Genomic DNA, 15,768 nt, shown 5'->3' with positions numbered 1-15,768 from the left:
CCAGTGCCCTGCGTAAGTCTGAGCTCCCTGTTGTGAGACTAGAACGAACGAAGGAGTCCTACCTAACACAGGAATACCAAGGTACACTGGGAAGCATATCTCAGGAGAAATATGCAATTACGCCCAACCATTAAGGGGGGGGACTTGAGAGACACATATGATCCAGAGGGATGCATATGGAGTATCACTGAGGTGTCCAGCCGCAGGTGGAATATTTAAACCCCAGGGGTGGCAAGGTGGCTTGCCAAGGGAAAGACACACGCTCAAAAGAGACTTACAGTGGAATACACATGTGGGGGTCGCCCAGAGGGGGGACCATGCACATGGAGGCACCTAGTCAAGCGCAAAAGCTGCGTTATGGCAGATTGGCATAACTCAGGCGTTGACGTAACCAGTGCTGGAGGAAACTCAGAGCTTATCAGACTCACCTGAGAAGATAATCGCACGTATCCCGTCCGTGGAGAGGAATGGCGAGCAAGCGAAGACACCTGAGCAGAATCTAGTACCGGCTGGTTGAAGCGAGTACATGGGAAGAAACTGGCTCTACTCGGAGATTATAGAATCTCGCGAATGTGTTGGGTGTCGCCCAGCCTGCAGCTCTACAAATGTCTGTTAGCGAGGCGCCATGCGCTAGAGCCCAAGAGGAAGCCACACTACGAGTGGAGTGGGCTTTCACACCAAGGGGGCATTGATGACCTTGCTGCTGGTATGCCAAAGCAATGGTATCCACTATCCAGTGAGATAACCTTTGCTTTGAGAGAGCCTTTCCCTTCAGCTTCCCACCATAACAGACAAAGAGCTGGTCTGAGGTCCTGAAACACTGCGTTCTGTCTACGTAAGCACGAAGGGCGCGTACTGGACAGAGCAGTGCCAAGGCTGGGTCTGCCTCCTCCAAGGGCAGCGCTTGCAGGTTCACTACCTGGTCTCGAAAGGGTGTGGTAGGAACCTTGGGCACATATCCAGGCCGGGGTCTCAGGATCACGTGAGAGTTAGCCGGCCCGAATTCCAGGCACGCTTCGTCAACCGAAAATGCCTGCAGGTCCCCTACCCTCTTGATGGAGGCCAATGCAACCAGGAGCGCTGTCTTCATAGACAGGAACTTAAGCTCTACTGATTGCAAAGGCTCAAATGGAGCACTCTGCAGGGCAGTTAGAACCACTGAGAGGTCCCAAGAGGGTACGAGGGGAGGACGAGGAGGATTCAGTCTCCTCGCTCCCCTCAGGAACCTGATGATCAGGTCGTGCTTTCCCAGAGACTTACGATCAACTGCGTCGTGATGTGCGGCAATGGCGGCAACATACACTTTCAGGGTGGAGGGAGACAGCCTTCGCTCCAACCCTTCTTGCAGGAAGGAAAGCACGACACTGATCGGGCATTTCGTGGGTTCTTGATGTTTTGAAGAACACCAGTTGACGAAGAGGTTCCACTTCAACGCATAGGCATGTCTCGTGGACGATGCTCTAGCGGAAGTGATGGTAGCCACCACCGCTGGTGGTAGGGTACTCAAACCTGCCTCGTCCCATCCAGGAGCCACACGTGGAGGTTCCAAAGATCGGGACGAGGGTGCCAAAGGGTGCCCCGTCCCTGAGAAAGGAGGTCCTTCCTCAGAGGAATTGGCCAGGGAGGTGCTGTCGCGAGGAGTACTAGTTCGGAGAACCAGGTCCGGTTGTGCCAATACGGGGCAACCAAAATGACCTGCTCCTCGTCTTCCCTGATCTTGCGCAAAGTCTGCGCAAGAAGGCTCACTGGGGGAAACGCATACTTGCGTAGGCCCAGATGAAGGCTGCTGCTGGGGCCGTGCGGGAGGGCGCCCTCGGCGGCGAGCAGGCTGAGGATTCTGTGCCGACGGCTGAGCAGCAGCGGAGCGTCGGGGCAGAATGTGCTTGATCGCCTCAGTCTGCTTCTGGGCGGTCGAGAACTGCTGGGCAAAGTCCTCGACGGCACCGCCGAAAAGGCCGGCCTGGGATATGGGAGCATCGAGCAGACGAGTCCGCTCGGGCTCATGCATATCGGCCAGGTTCAGCCAGAGATGTCGCTCCTGGACCACAGCTGTGGACATCACCAGACCCAGGGAGCAGCTCATCGAAGAGCCCTGGGTCTGTCCTACCCTCGTGCATGTCACGGAGCATCTTGGCCTGGTAGACCTGCAAGATGGCCATGGCATGCAAAGAGGCAGCTGCCTGTCCCGCCGCTCTGTAAGACTTCGCCACCATAGTAGACGAAAATCTACAGGCTTTGGATGGGTGCTTAGGATCACCACGCGATGAAGCGCTTGTCGGACACAGCTGCATCGCGACAGAACGTTCGACCGGGGGAATCCCAGTGTACCCACAAGCATCAGCCTTCTCGAGGGGAGGAAAGGCGGAGAAAGCCGACGAACGATCACGGGAAGACATGGGGGCCTTCCAGGACCGCGTGACTTCCTCATGCACTTCCGGGAAGAATGGTATTGGGGTTGGGCGGCGACGAGTGTCAGCGGCCGCTCCCAAAAACCAATCATCCAGCCGTGAGCGCACTGGATCGGGTGGCGGGGACCACTCGAGCCCAATGGCCGCGGCTGCCCGGGAAAGCATGGCAGTCAGCTCGGGATCAGACTCGGGCAATGCTGGCATGCCCGAGGGTGGCAACACAGCCGAATCCTCACTTCCCGAGGACTCATGCCCACCTTGTGATGCAGTGATCGACATTGCATCCTCTGCTGGAGCTCCAAACGAAACACGCGGGGCCTCCGTAGAGGGACCAGCGGTCTCAGTTTGAACACTCGCGGGTACCGATGCTGAAGAGGGGCGTGTGGACCGTGGACGTATCGGCGGTGTGCTCCACACAGTCACCCTCAGGTCACCCCGGCCACCAGCCGAAGTACTAGCTCTCGGGGAGTCAGTAGATCGGGGTGTGGGTAGGGGGACTCTTGCTCTGGTGAGCTCATTGAGTCTCGACCGCAGCATGGAGATGGTCATGTTCCCGCAATGAGAACATGAGTCATCCACAAACGCTGCTTTAGCGTGATCAACGCCCAAACACGCTAAGCAGAGATTGTGCCCATCAGCAAAGAATACATCGCGACCACAAACCAGAAGTGCACGGGCGAGGCATCTTTAAAAAGACGTGCCGCGTGCAATGCTCTTTTTGTGAGAGGAAAACTCCGTGGATGTTGAAGCGAACAGGGAGAAATCACACTAACTGTCAGATCACTGACCAGATCAGCAGGGTAGTGTGCACTCGCTGAAATCGCCGTCACACCAACACCGGAGAGCTCGCTCGTCTCGAAGGAATTGAGAAGAATAACTCAGGATTTTTGGCTTGCGTGGAGTGGAGAAGTTCTCGGCTCCGAAGCGAAAACATATCTGCATGTTGCCAGCGTACTTCCTTATATACCCCCTGCGGTGGGCGGAGATACGCTATGCAAATTCCGCAGACCCATGGCATTTCATTGCCATTGGCTCGTTTTATATACTCGAAGGTGATAGGCTTCTAAGCGAAACCCCAATCGTCGTCATCCGACGTAACTCGGAGTGACCACGAAAGGGAACCTGAGCTACCTATACTGCCCTACTAAGGCAAAAGACCTTAACTCACCAGAGTGTGAAACTGAGAAAAATGACTTTAAAGTTATCTTAATGTCCTGGCAATTGAGTTATAGGTATAATATTGTAATTTTCACATGTTGTAGTGTATACCTTTATTAACCCATCTACTGTTTTTGTAAAAATAGGCTAATGATTGCGTCATAACCACGCGACTCTCTGTCGCACAGTAGAGAGATTACCGTATGGGCAGGTGGAGAAGCTTGCGGGCAATCGTGGGGACGTGGAGGCAAAATGACAAAATAATTAATCAGAACACTTAGCAAATGTTGCTCCTGCTCCTAGCTCAAGGACACCTCCCACTCACACTCTCCGTCTCTGCAAGTTTCGGAAGGGAATGATTCAGATTTCTCTTGGCACAGCTACTAGAAGACAGACGGGTTGCTCACGTCACATCTACGTCGTCAAGCTCAGTTTGAGTCTGCGCAGTATGCTCAGCCATCAGGAAGTGAGTGCTTCTAATTGATTTCACTTTTCTTCGTTGAATCCAATGATGTCGCTGTGTCCATTTCTTTTACTGTCTATGGCTCGCATCAGTGTGTGCTCGGCAAAAGTGCGTATCGAGGACGCATATCGACCGCAAAGGGGCCGCTCGCGAGCACCCTTCTGATACCTAAAATTACAAACTGACATGCGCACGCAGCAGCCATTGTAAGTTCACAAGACCAAAAGTTCATATGAAGTGTGCCATTTGGGACAGGGCCAAAGAACCTCGGGATGCACCTGTGACACATCTGATGAGCACGCATTCCGATGACGTCACCGTCTGAGGCTGTCAAGTTCAATGTCAGTTTTCATTGATGTGTTACACCAGTGGCGTGCACGGCTCAAGCCCCTGCCCCTGCCCCTTTTGTCTCAAAATGTATTGTGCCCCTCTCTGATAAATGTAAATAATAATAATTATTAAAATAAATATTATAATAAATAACAATACATGTATACACCATTGCCACTAACAATAATAATACAAACAAAAAAATAAAATAAAATAAAAAATTATATTTTTGGTGGAAGCATTTGGCGGAGGTGAAGTGGTAGTAGGCGGAGTTTCCTTTGCAGCGCTATGCAGCAGTTCGCCGCGAGTCTTCAAATTGCATGGGCAGCAGGTAACATTAAGCTAATACGGAAAAGTTACATTTATCATACCATGCTACTGTAAAAGGTACGGCAGCATGTGAGTTATGCTTAACAATCATAAAAGTATAACTCAATTTCAGCCGCATTCTGAGTCTGACAATGTCATTCGTTTTTATCCAAGGCCATAGCAAGTGTTATTAGCTTGGGGAAATACATCTAGTGAAAGTCCATGTCCAGCTCTAAATTGTAAGGAATTTATATCTTTGATTTCATAGTACACTTTACAATAAGGTTAATTTGTTTATTATTCATATTAACTAACATTAACTAAGCATGAGCAAAACATTTGTTAGGCTACTGTAGGCCTATTTGTTAATCTTAGTTAATAACAATACAACTTTTAATTGTTTGTTCATGTTATGTCACAGTCAGTGCATTAACTAATGTTAACAAATACAACTTTTGATTTTAATAATGTTTTAGTAAATGCTGAAATTAATATTAACTAAGATTAATAAATGGTGTAGACGTGCAGTTCATTATTAGTTCATGTTAACAAATTTAACTAATGAAATCTTATTGTAAAGTGTTACTGATTTCATGATAGCTATAACACTTTAATGAATACATAGGCCTACATAAAATTTATAACATCAACAACATAACTAAACATGAATTCCTCATAATTACCTACTTGATTCTCTGTTTTGTTTGGTAAAGTGAATAATATTTAGTAATAAATATAAAAAACACAACAGACAGATGGGTACTGCTTTAAATGCAGGTGATTTATTTAAAAAAAATATTTAAAATAGACCCTTTTTGGTCCTTCCGCCCCTGCCCCGGAGGAGGTCTGTGCACGCCACTGTGTTACACACATTATTCACAGCAGAGGCCTGCTTCATAAAAGACGCTAAGAAAAGCGGTGATTAAACTTCTCTTATTAAACATATCTTCTAACTATATTTATTTATCTTTAGAATGTTGGCTAAGTTGCGGTGAACTTATAGATTATTACACTCATTTATTTTACTTACATTTTTTTGTTGTTGACATTTTTAATAATAATAATAATAATAAAGATATTAATATTAATTAAGATACAAAATATAATTTTGGGTATAGGATCTATGCTACTTAATAAAGATTCGAATACTGTGAATTACCGCTTTTAAATCAATAACACAATTTTGGAGAAAGCCAGAATCCCCAGTTTTAAATTATTGTTTAGATTTAGTTTTTAAAGTATACTATGGAGAGGATTGCATGAAATTAAGAGCAAAAGTATTCATTTTGAAAAGATATGGGCAACTCTAAAATCAAAGAATATTCTATAAAATAAAGGAATACATATCACATTAATTATATTAATTAATTTTTATTTTAATTAATTACTCTCCCCTTTTAATTATAATTATTTATTATTTTATTTATTTACTTATTTAATTTTATTATTCAATATTTAAATAATATTGACTTATTAGGGGGTTATGTGTCATTTGATAAAAAATATGTGAATGTTTAATTTTTGTTAAGTCCCCGGCTTGTCTAGGGTGGGACTAACAAACAGATTAAAAAATTATATATATATATATATATATATATATATATATATATGTAGCAGCACGAGGATGGGATAGAATGATTTTAAGCATAAAATGATCTCTGCTAACGACTACGCCACCCTGGAATCTTGCCAGGGACAATAAAATATAGTTTGTTATTTAAGGAAACACAGGTTCGTCCACAGTAAGGCGGCAGGAGACGTGGGTACAAAAATATAAATTTATTTTATTAAAGATAAATAATCAATATAAAATGCACAAACATCCACAGCACTCAATGTAGACAATTTTGTGGTTCCACAAGCACACATGGAGCGACCTGAGTCAGCAGGACAGGGGCCGAGGCAGAGCAGTGGATAAGGGCACATAAGGCCTCCACGACAAGTCACCTTTTCCGTACGCCTGTGCATATACACTCACACCAGTACACACACACTCACACCACTCAGCACACCACACTCGTGAGGGAGACCACCACCAACAATCCGCCCCTGCTTTGTGCACTCAGCTCCTGGAACAGAAATGTCACTGTTGAAACACACTCAGAATTGTCACTGTTGAAACGCACTCAGAATTGTCACTGTTGAAACACACTCAGAATTGTCACTCCAAGAGACAGAAATTGGAGTAGAGATGTTCAGTTTCACATTAAACATATTACAAAATTCTGAGTCAAAATACAAAATAAAAACTAATACAAACGAAAAGAAAACTTTCCTGGTGTCACAAGACACGGAGACAACCCCGAAATAAAGGGCTCACATGGAGGCACACACACTAAAATAAACACAAAGGACAGTGTTTTCAGTCCTTTGTCCACAACGGATCAAAGCAACAGCAAAAGCAGCAAAGCAACAGCGCCTCCAGAAGTAGTCCCACGCAGTCAACCGCACGGAAACTAATCGGTGGTGCAGATGCGACCCATTGGTCCGTACTACATCTTTTAGGTGCGATCTCTGGGGACCAACTCAGTCAGACAGACAACATGCATGTGGGCTCATCCCATCTATCAGGTGGACAGCGTGCGCGTCGGCAATAACTAAGCATTCCGGGCATGAAGTATAAACAACCATACTTTGACCATCAAGGGTACAACCTCAGCCAAATGCCAGCCGCGAAAGCTTGCATGTCGCCCTGAATGACGACACGGGAAGGGGTGGTGCCTCATGACACCATACACTCTAACCAGCTTGTTTATATGCGCTATTACAGCTCACTGATAGGACGAGCTCAAATGAATTAATCAGCCACCTGCAGGCAGGATATATTTCATTAGACCTGCCACATATATATATATATATATACCCAGGGTGGAAAAACCAAGGATGACTCAAAACATGTATCAAGTTCATGCATTTATTTATTTCAGCCTTATGTAAAGTAAACAAAAAAAAAAAAAAAAAAAAGTGCAACACAATATACAGTCTCCACGGCTCCCACCGCGTTGCTGAAACGCATGCGGAGATTGCCCCCGCGCAAAGCGGACTTTTCCCTCTACAGATGCACGTCGGTTAACTAAGAAATACACTTGCGCTCCCCGGGGCGGTTCAGCGCAAAGAGGCGTGTTCCGGCGCAAACGTTCCCTCATGCTATTTTAGGGGCCGATCACACCTGACGCGGTTTTCAGGTTTGAAAACGCGAGGTGCACAGCACTTTACATTACACAGAACGAGCAGTGCGCTGCGTTTTTTATGTTGCTAGGCAACCAATGAAACAGCTGTCCTGTCAGTCAAGTAAACGTCAAATCAGCCTTTTATTTACTTTCTGTTAACATTGTGGTAGTTACGGTTCGTGAAGTCGTTAAGCTCCTGGTAACCCGCGAGAGCACCACAAGTTTATCCTCTATCTTCGCACTCTCCTGGCGTTCAAGCAACTGTAGCTTTCATCACTTAAACGGAAGGCCCGCCTCTCACTTCATTCGATTGGACAGTGGAAAAAAACGCGATGGCATCGGCGCTTTTTCCACTCGGAGTTGCTTTTTTTTCAACTTCAAAACCGCGAGGCGCAGCAGGCGGTAAAACGCGAGGCGCAGCAGGCGCATAAACAGCGCGCAGAACGCTCGCTGCCATAGGAAATCAATTGAAAATAGGCGCCTCTCACTGCAAAAAAACCATTGCGCCACTGACCGAAAAAAAAACAGTTTAAAGTCAGTGGCGCGTTGCGCATGTTATTCATATGCTATTTTAAGGGCGCATGCTTGGCCTTAATCAATGTAGCGTGTGCACAACGTGCATACACTTTGATTCTCTCATCTACACACAGACGCAGCAGTTATTTTTGCAAATCATACATTATTACGATAGATAGATAGATAGATAGATAGATAGATAGATAGATAGATAGATAGATAGATAGATAGATAGACATTTTATTATAAAAGCATACATCTAGCTTACACATTTACCCAAATTATCATACGCCTGTTTAACCGAAGTTAATTTGGGTGTGTTTCTCCATCCCCAACGTCCCTGACGAGAACGTCGGTCTCCTCGGCCTTGAACCGCTCCTGGCGTGTGCCTGGCAAATCCGCCGTTATAATAGGAATCCGCTTTAGAACAAGCGCGCCTGCTCTTAAAGGGAATGTGAGATGTCGCTCTAATTGGTTTATTTCACGTTACGCCCAAACCACACCTATGAATAATGAAGCTACTTCAGACCAACCCGTTTTAGATTTGCGCCAGGCGCAAGAGTCATTTATCCCGCCGGGAAAATAGCAACAGCGCCAAGACCCGCCCACAAAGTTACTTGCGCTTTGCGCTTTGACACTTGCGTTTCAGATCGTTAAAATAGGGCCCAGTAACTGCATTCACCTTTCTAAAATCAGTACAGAAACGAAGTGTTCCGTCGGACTTAGGCGTTAGCAGAGAGGGTGAGCTCCACGGACTGTAACTAGTCTTGGCTAGGCCGTGTTCTGCCAGATAGCTGACTTCTCTCTGCATCGCTTCTCGTTTGGCTATCGGAGAGCGATAAGCATGCTGCTTAATAGGTCTAGCGTCACCCACGTCAATATCGTGCTCCAGCACCGTGGTGCGGGATGGCACATTACCTAAAATGGAAGGGTGAGCACGAAGTAAATCAATCAAATCCTGTCGTTGAGATGTGGGTAAGCAAGACAATTGTTGAACTAAAGTAGCCATGAACTCAGAGTTAGCCAACCTGCCACACATATGGTCTTCACATGGCGTTGCTAGATCAGGCTCAGACCAGTCATTAACAAGAGATGTAACTCCCACCACTGCCACCGTTGGAGTCTCAATCTCTAGAATGAAAAAGCTTCAACATGTTTACATGACATAGGCGTGTTTTTCGTCTACGGTCAGGTGTACGGATGATATAATCTGTCTCTGAAAACTTCCTTTCCGCATCATATGGCCCTGAAAATTTGGCAGGAAGGGTACACCCAGAAACGGGCAGCAAGACCAATACCTTGTCACCTGCATTGAACTGCCGTTCAACTGCTTTTTTGTCAAACCGCCTCTTCATATGGGTCTGTGTGGAAGAAAGTGACTCCCTTGCCAGCTCCACAGCACGATGTAACCGCTCCTTGCACCGGGAAACAAAATCCAACACGTTAGTTTTAGGAGACTCATCATACACCATCTTTTCTCTCAACATCTTTAACGGACCACGCACGTTATGGCCAAACAAGCTTGACTGGACTAAAACCTAAAGACTCTTGCTTTGTGTCATAAGCAGCAAAAAGTACAAAAGGGACTCCTTCATCCCAGTCTTTACACGTCTCATGGCAGTATTTTTTCAACATGGACTTTAACGTTTGGTGCCAGCGTTCCAAAGCTCCCTGTGACTCGGGGTGATAGGCGCTAGACACTGAGTGAGCGATTCCTAATGAGCTGAGAGTTTGTTTGAACACCTTGGAAAGGAAATTAGTTCCCTGATCAGTTTGTACCACCTTGGGCAACCCATATGTAGTGAAAAATTTGACTAGTGCCATGGTTACTAATACGGCTGTGATTCTCCGTAGGGGAATAGCTTCTGGAAATCGGGTGGCAACACACATCATGGTGAGCAGAAACTGATTACCGGCTTTGGTTTTAGGTAACGGGCCTACACAGTCAACCATGACGTGTTCAAATGGTTCACCAACTACGGGAATGGGCTGTAACGGGGCCGGTGGAACAGGCTGATTTGGTTTGCCGACAACTTGACAAGTCCTGCAGGTTTTACAAAAACGGGTCACATCAGTTTTTAGACCTGTCCAAAAGAACTGTTTTAGTACACGGTTGTAGGTTTTACTAATGCCCAAATGACCTGCCCATAAATGCTCATGTGCCGATGACAATATCTGCTGTCGACAGTCAGCCGGTGCAACTACCTGGCAAACCACCTTCCAATCGATATCTGGTTCCATACCTGCATCATCTGCCTGAGAAACCCACCTGCGCATCAATACCCCGTTATCCATAAAGAAAGGTTGTTTACCGTTACCCCTTTTTTTGACCACCGAAGCAAAACATTTAATCAATGAGGGATCACTCCTTTGAGCTGTTATCAGAGCATTGGGAGTGAGCGGCAAAGGTGCAAGATCAAACTTACCCACAGAGTCCACTACCTTTTCAGCCTTGTCCACCTTGCAGCTCACAGGATCATTATGGGTCACACCCTCCTCAGAAAAAAATAGAGGCAAAAAGTGAGTCAGACAGGTTAATTTCCTGGGTCTTTTTACGAGATAGCACTCTTGTAGTCACACTGGCTACAAAAATATGAGGATGGATTCTCCCCAACCCATCCTGCTCAGACTCAGGGATAGGATTGCTGACCACCCTAGGAACAGGGAATACCTTTCCCCCAGCAATATCGTTCCCAATTATTACCTCAATACCCTCTATCAGAAACCCTGCACGTACACCCACCGTGAAAAATCCAGTTTCCAGATCAGAATGAACAAAAATCCGGTGGTACAAAACCCATCTCAATACCTCTCACCACTGCACTTACATCAGAACTGTCACACACAGGGAGAGTGCCAGACAGCATTAGTGACTGCAAACAGGCTGTGTCCCGCAGTATTCCCACTCTTCGCTGGTCTTCTGCTTTCCCTGTCAAAGAAACAAAACCTTTAAAAATAAAAGGTTTAAAACAATCATCAGTCTCACGCATCTCAGGCTCTAGCCCCTGGGGCCGGGGAGACATTTTAATCAACCCCACCCCCTTTGGTTGTTTTTGATTTGGACTGGGTTGCTGACCCTTCCAAGCTCTACACTCAGCAATTAGATGTCCTGCCTTACGACAAAAAAAAAAAAAAAATACTCTGTCTGCCTTTTGAATGGAAGCTAAACTGGGACGACTGTCAAGGGGCTTATGAACCAGCTGTTCAGTTTTTTGAAAACCTACTTGTGAAGGAGCATCACGCTTAATAAAGGTGGCCTTATGCAGAAGCGCAAACTCGTCTGCTCCCATGCTGCTTAGAGCCAGCAGATGACTCAACTGAGAATGGCACAAATTGGGGCATTGTTACGGGCTTCCCTATCTGTACCCCCCGTTGACCAGCAGGAGTCCCATTACCAAGTTGGTCCCCCACCACACTCTGCTCTGGGTCAGGATTGCTCATAATTACCGGTAATGTGATAACCCCTTTACTGATAAGTCCATTTAAAACTACCGCTTTAAGTTCAGCTTTCCCTAGGGAAGTGGACACAGAGATGTCATAATGGTCTGCAATGTCATGGAGTTCAGTTTTCTTGCATTTATCTAACTGGTTAAAATCTGGACTGAACACAAAAACATTTAAGTCAAAACCTGTCATGACAAAAAACACCTAAAATAAGCTAACCCAATGATTGATATTAACCCCTCTAACAGGCAAACCGCCTCCCTCCACAGAACAAACCTCCTCAGCACCTGCCTCACCAAACTTACCGATCTATCTTCAGAGGCGTACCGGGCTCGAGGCGACTTACAGGCAGTACATCAGCGGTCAAAACCCTGAAACGCCAGCCCCCTTTGGAGAAACATAGTCTCCGCCCAGGATTTACTTACAAAAACAAAAAAGGCAAAATAATAAACTAGTGCCCGATGGAAAGGCTGTTTCAGCCCAGCTGGACACTACCCTGTGCTAAGCTGAGGAAGCAGTTCAAGTGGAAATTCACTCGGGGTAACAATGATTACGTTACCATAAACAAAAATAGTCACAAATATAATATGAAGCTTAAATCACCATACATACAACATGAATCAAGCATCCCGGTTTTCCAGAAATATTCCGGACGAGCCCCCACTTTGTTAAGTCCCCGGCTTGTCTAGGGTGGGGGGGGACGGCGATGGGGACACACGGACACACGGACACACACACACACACACACACACGGTGGAAAAACCAAGGATGACTCAAAACATGTATCAAGTTCATGTATTTATTTATTTCAGCCTTATGTAAAGTAAACTACCAAAAAAAAAAATCTATAAAAAAAGTGCAACACAATATACTGTCTCCACGGCTTCCACCGCGTTGCTGAAACGCACGCGGAGATTGCCCCCCTCCCCGCTCACAACGCTGACTTCCAGCTGATCGGGAACCCCGGTCCGACAGCTGCCTCCACAGAGTCACTTGACAGATGAAGTAGGGAGAAGCTAAGATCAGCACCGAGCAGATCGCGCTACAAACCACACAGTAATCCACACAGTAATCCACACAGTAGTTCACACAGTCTGACGCGAGCCGCCCAGGAAAAGTGAGAGACTCGAGAGCACTTCACTGGCTCAACTTATACACCCCACTAATTGCCACTGATCCGCTTCAGCTGCGGGATTCTCACCGCGCCAGACTCAAAACACCTGCAGAAGAGAGAGACAGAAAACACCCACAGCAACACACACAAAACACGCACACAAAACTCACGGGTCGTAACATTTTGTATTAATATATATATATATATATATATATATATATATATATATATAAAATAAATACAAATTCATATAAAATATAATTGAACACGTTTGTAGGTCTATATTGTATCATTTATCATTGTAGACTTAATTAAGTTGATTTTCTGTATCCTGTATATTTATTTTTGGACTGATAGTTGTTAGTCAAATAATGGTATGCGAGAGAGTCAGTGGTAATATCATTGTGTTCCTGTAGGTGAGTGTTAGAGGAACGGTGTAACAACTCAGGCTTAGCCTAAAAGTTAGCCTGCCCTTGACCAGGTTAGTTTCCCATGCATAAATTGCCAGAGTAACTGAGTTTGAACTATTTTAAGTTTGCTTTATGAAAAAGAATCCACCAAACAATAAGTCTGACTAACCAAAATAAGCCTGGCTTGAATTCTAATCTTGTTTCATGGAACAGCCCTCTGGTCACACAAAGTTGTTCCCAAAGCACTTCAGTGCAGCATTGAATGTAACTTTTGAAAGGGAACAAATTGCTTAAGTTTCAGTTTTTCACGATTGTTAATTGACTTGACTTAATAAACTATAACTAATTCAGTTGGCCCAAAATCCCAAACCATTCATTCAGTTCTAGAAACAAAGACACATTTCTCTAAACATTTCACTTTTTTCACACACATTCCTCTTTTCTCAATGTTTTCTGCAAAACTCTACTCAAAATGCTTTTCATTTTGCTAGCATCCTGCCTCCTGTTGTTTGTCTCCGGACCTCTGGAGGTCTGCTGTGTTCCCCACTGCCTTAGTTATTCCTTGCGTGTCCTTTTTAGCGTTATCCAGGTCACATGTGCCTTGTTTTTGCATAAATGTAATATGCAAAATGACAATGCAATATGTAAAATGTCACAGCAGAGCATTAAAGTTGAAAAGTTGACTAGTCTGTGCAACCCCTATACTATACTGTACTCATGTTGTGGTGTTCGTCGTGTTGCAAGGTTGTTTTGTAATGGACTAGTATTTTTTGCAGAAGCTTTAGAATAATATACAGATAAGTTTAATATTTGATGTCTACGTATTTTGTTTTATTTTTATCTGGTGAGTAGCCATGCAATCAGTGGGATAATGTACAGTCAGACATTTATTATATTAAAAAAATAGTGCTTAAGAGCTGGTACACTTGACTACAAATTCATACAGATATCATTGTAAAATGTACAAAAATACTTGGTTAATATATGTGACATTACAAAGTGCATTTGACTGTGGGGAAAATAATTGACTAGTGCTCCCTTCTATTATAACCTTTTACATATTAACCACAGGATCAGAGATTGGTTGGTTAATATTCTGATGAAACTGCTGACAATCTTTTTGTCTGTCGCAGACAATATACATTAAAATCATGGTGTATATTTTTAAATAATAAATGCAGTCATAAATTTTAACTTTACAGAAGGACCACTTGGTGGTGCAATAGATCACTGAATTCTTAAAGCAGATATTTAGCAGTCATCCATTATTTTGAGCGGAGAAAAAAGGGTAAAAATTGTGACATTATTTGGAACAGGAAAATTAACAGGAACAAGACAATTAATCGCATTCTATTTTCTCCATTTTATTTTACAAACATCACAGCACTGTAAAAAAAAAAAAAATATATATATATATATATATATATATATATATGTTATTGTTATTTCCTTTTGATAACAACATTACAGCATAACAACATAAGGCTTGATTTCATTCATGGAATTTACCTGAATAAATAATGTAAAATGCCCTAAATTATTTAGTCTATAATATGTTTTTTTTTTAGAATATGTCTATAACAAGTTGATGCTCAAAAGTGTGTGAATTAGAGTGAATGGAAATAACCTGTTTATATTTGTCTTTGACTTATATTGTATAATTAAAAGACTGTATGCTGTTCAGCACAGAAACAAACTTGTTACTGCACTAGCATTATAGCAAAGTTATTGCTCAATGAACAAAGCAACATGCTTCAGATTATCAATACATGCAGTTATTCACAACCTAACCATAAGCCCTACTCTTCTGCACAATCTTCTGATCAAAACTTCAACATAATAGACAAAAAAAAAAAATTATTTTAAACAACTGAACATTAAACATTAACAGATGTTTCCCTTTGCTCAAAAACACATAAAATAACACTTAATTTCAACATGTACTCTTCATTTCCAGCCATGTGCAAAGCATCCTGGGAACTAACAATGGTGTCTCTAAAACCGCATAATTGATCAAATTCTCTTAAAATAAATAGGTAGCCTTTTTCCCTTCATTTTATCAGCTTAATCGGTTCCTCAATTTAAGCCTCAAAACTGTGAATGTTTCCTTAAAAATTAAGAAAATGTATATTTTAGTGAACTGTTCTCAATATTTTTTTTATACAACACTGAACCACAGTTTTCTTCATAAAATATACACAATATTTTTAATTATCAGTTTTTTAATGAAAATTACAAGACCCATTTACACTAGTGTTGACTGCATTCACTCACTAAGCTAACACTTCAACTATGCAAGATATTTTAACAAATAAACAATATTCCCTACAAAAATAAAAATAGGTTTATCAGTTACTACAAACCAAGCTTTTTTATCTTGTGAATTTTGTCGATTTAATTTTGACGTTTATGTTATGCTTATTGCTATAAAATAATCTATTCAGTT

General features: G+C 43.5%; 1 protein-coding gene across 2 annotated transcripts in view; it reads left to right on the top strand.

Moving 5' to 3' along the window:
- The window catches only part of LOC311296144 (complement factor H-like), a 39,212-nt gene that overhangs the window by 7,769 nt on the left and 15,675 nt on the right, over positions 1–15,768 (top strand). The window lies entirely within an intron of this gene.

The sequence above is a fragment of the Rutilus rutilus genome, assembly GCF_951802725.1.
Source record: "Rutilus rutilus genome assembly, chromosome: 8".
NCBI classification, from domain to species: domain Eukaryota; kingdom Metazoa; phylum Chordata; class Actinopteri; order Cypriniformes; family Leuciscidae; genus Rutilus; species Rutilus rutilus.
The sequence above is the reverse complement of the archived record's forward strand: the minus strand, read 5'-3'. Positions and strand labels throughout refer to the sequence as shown.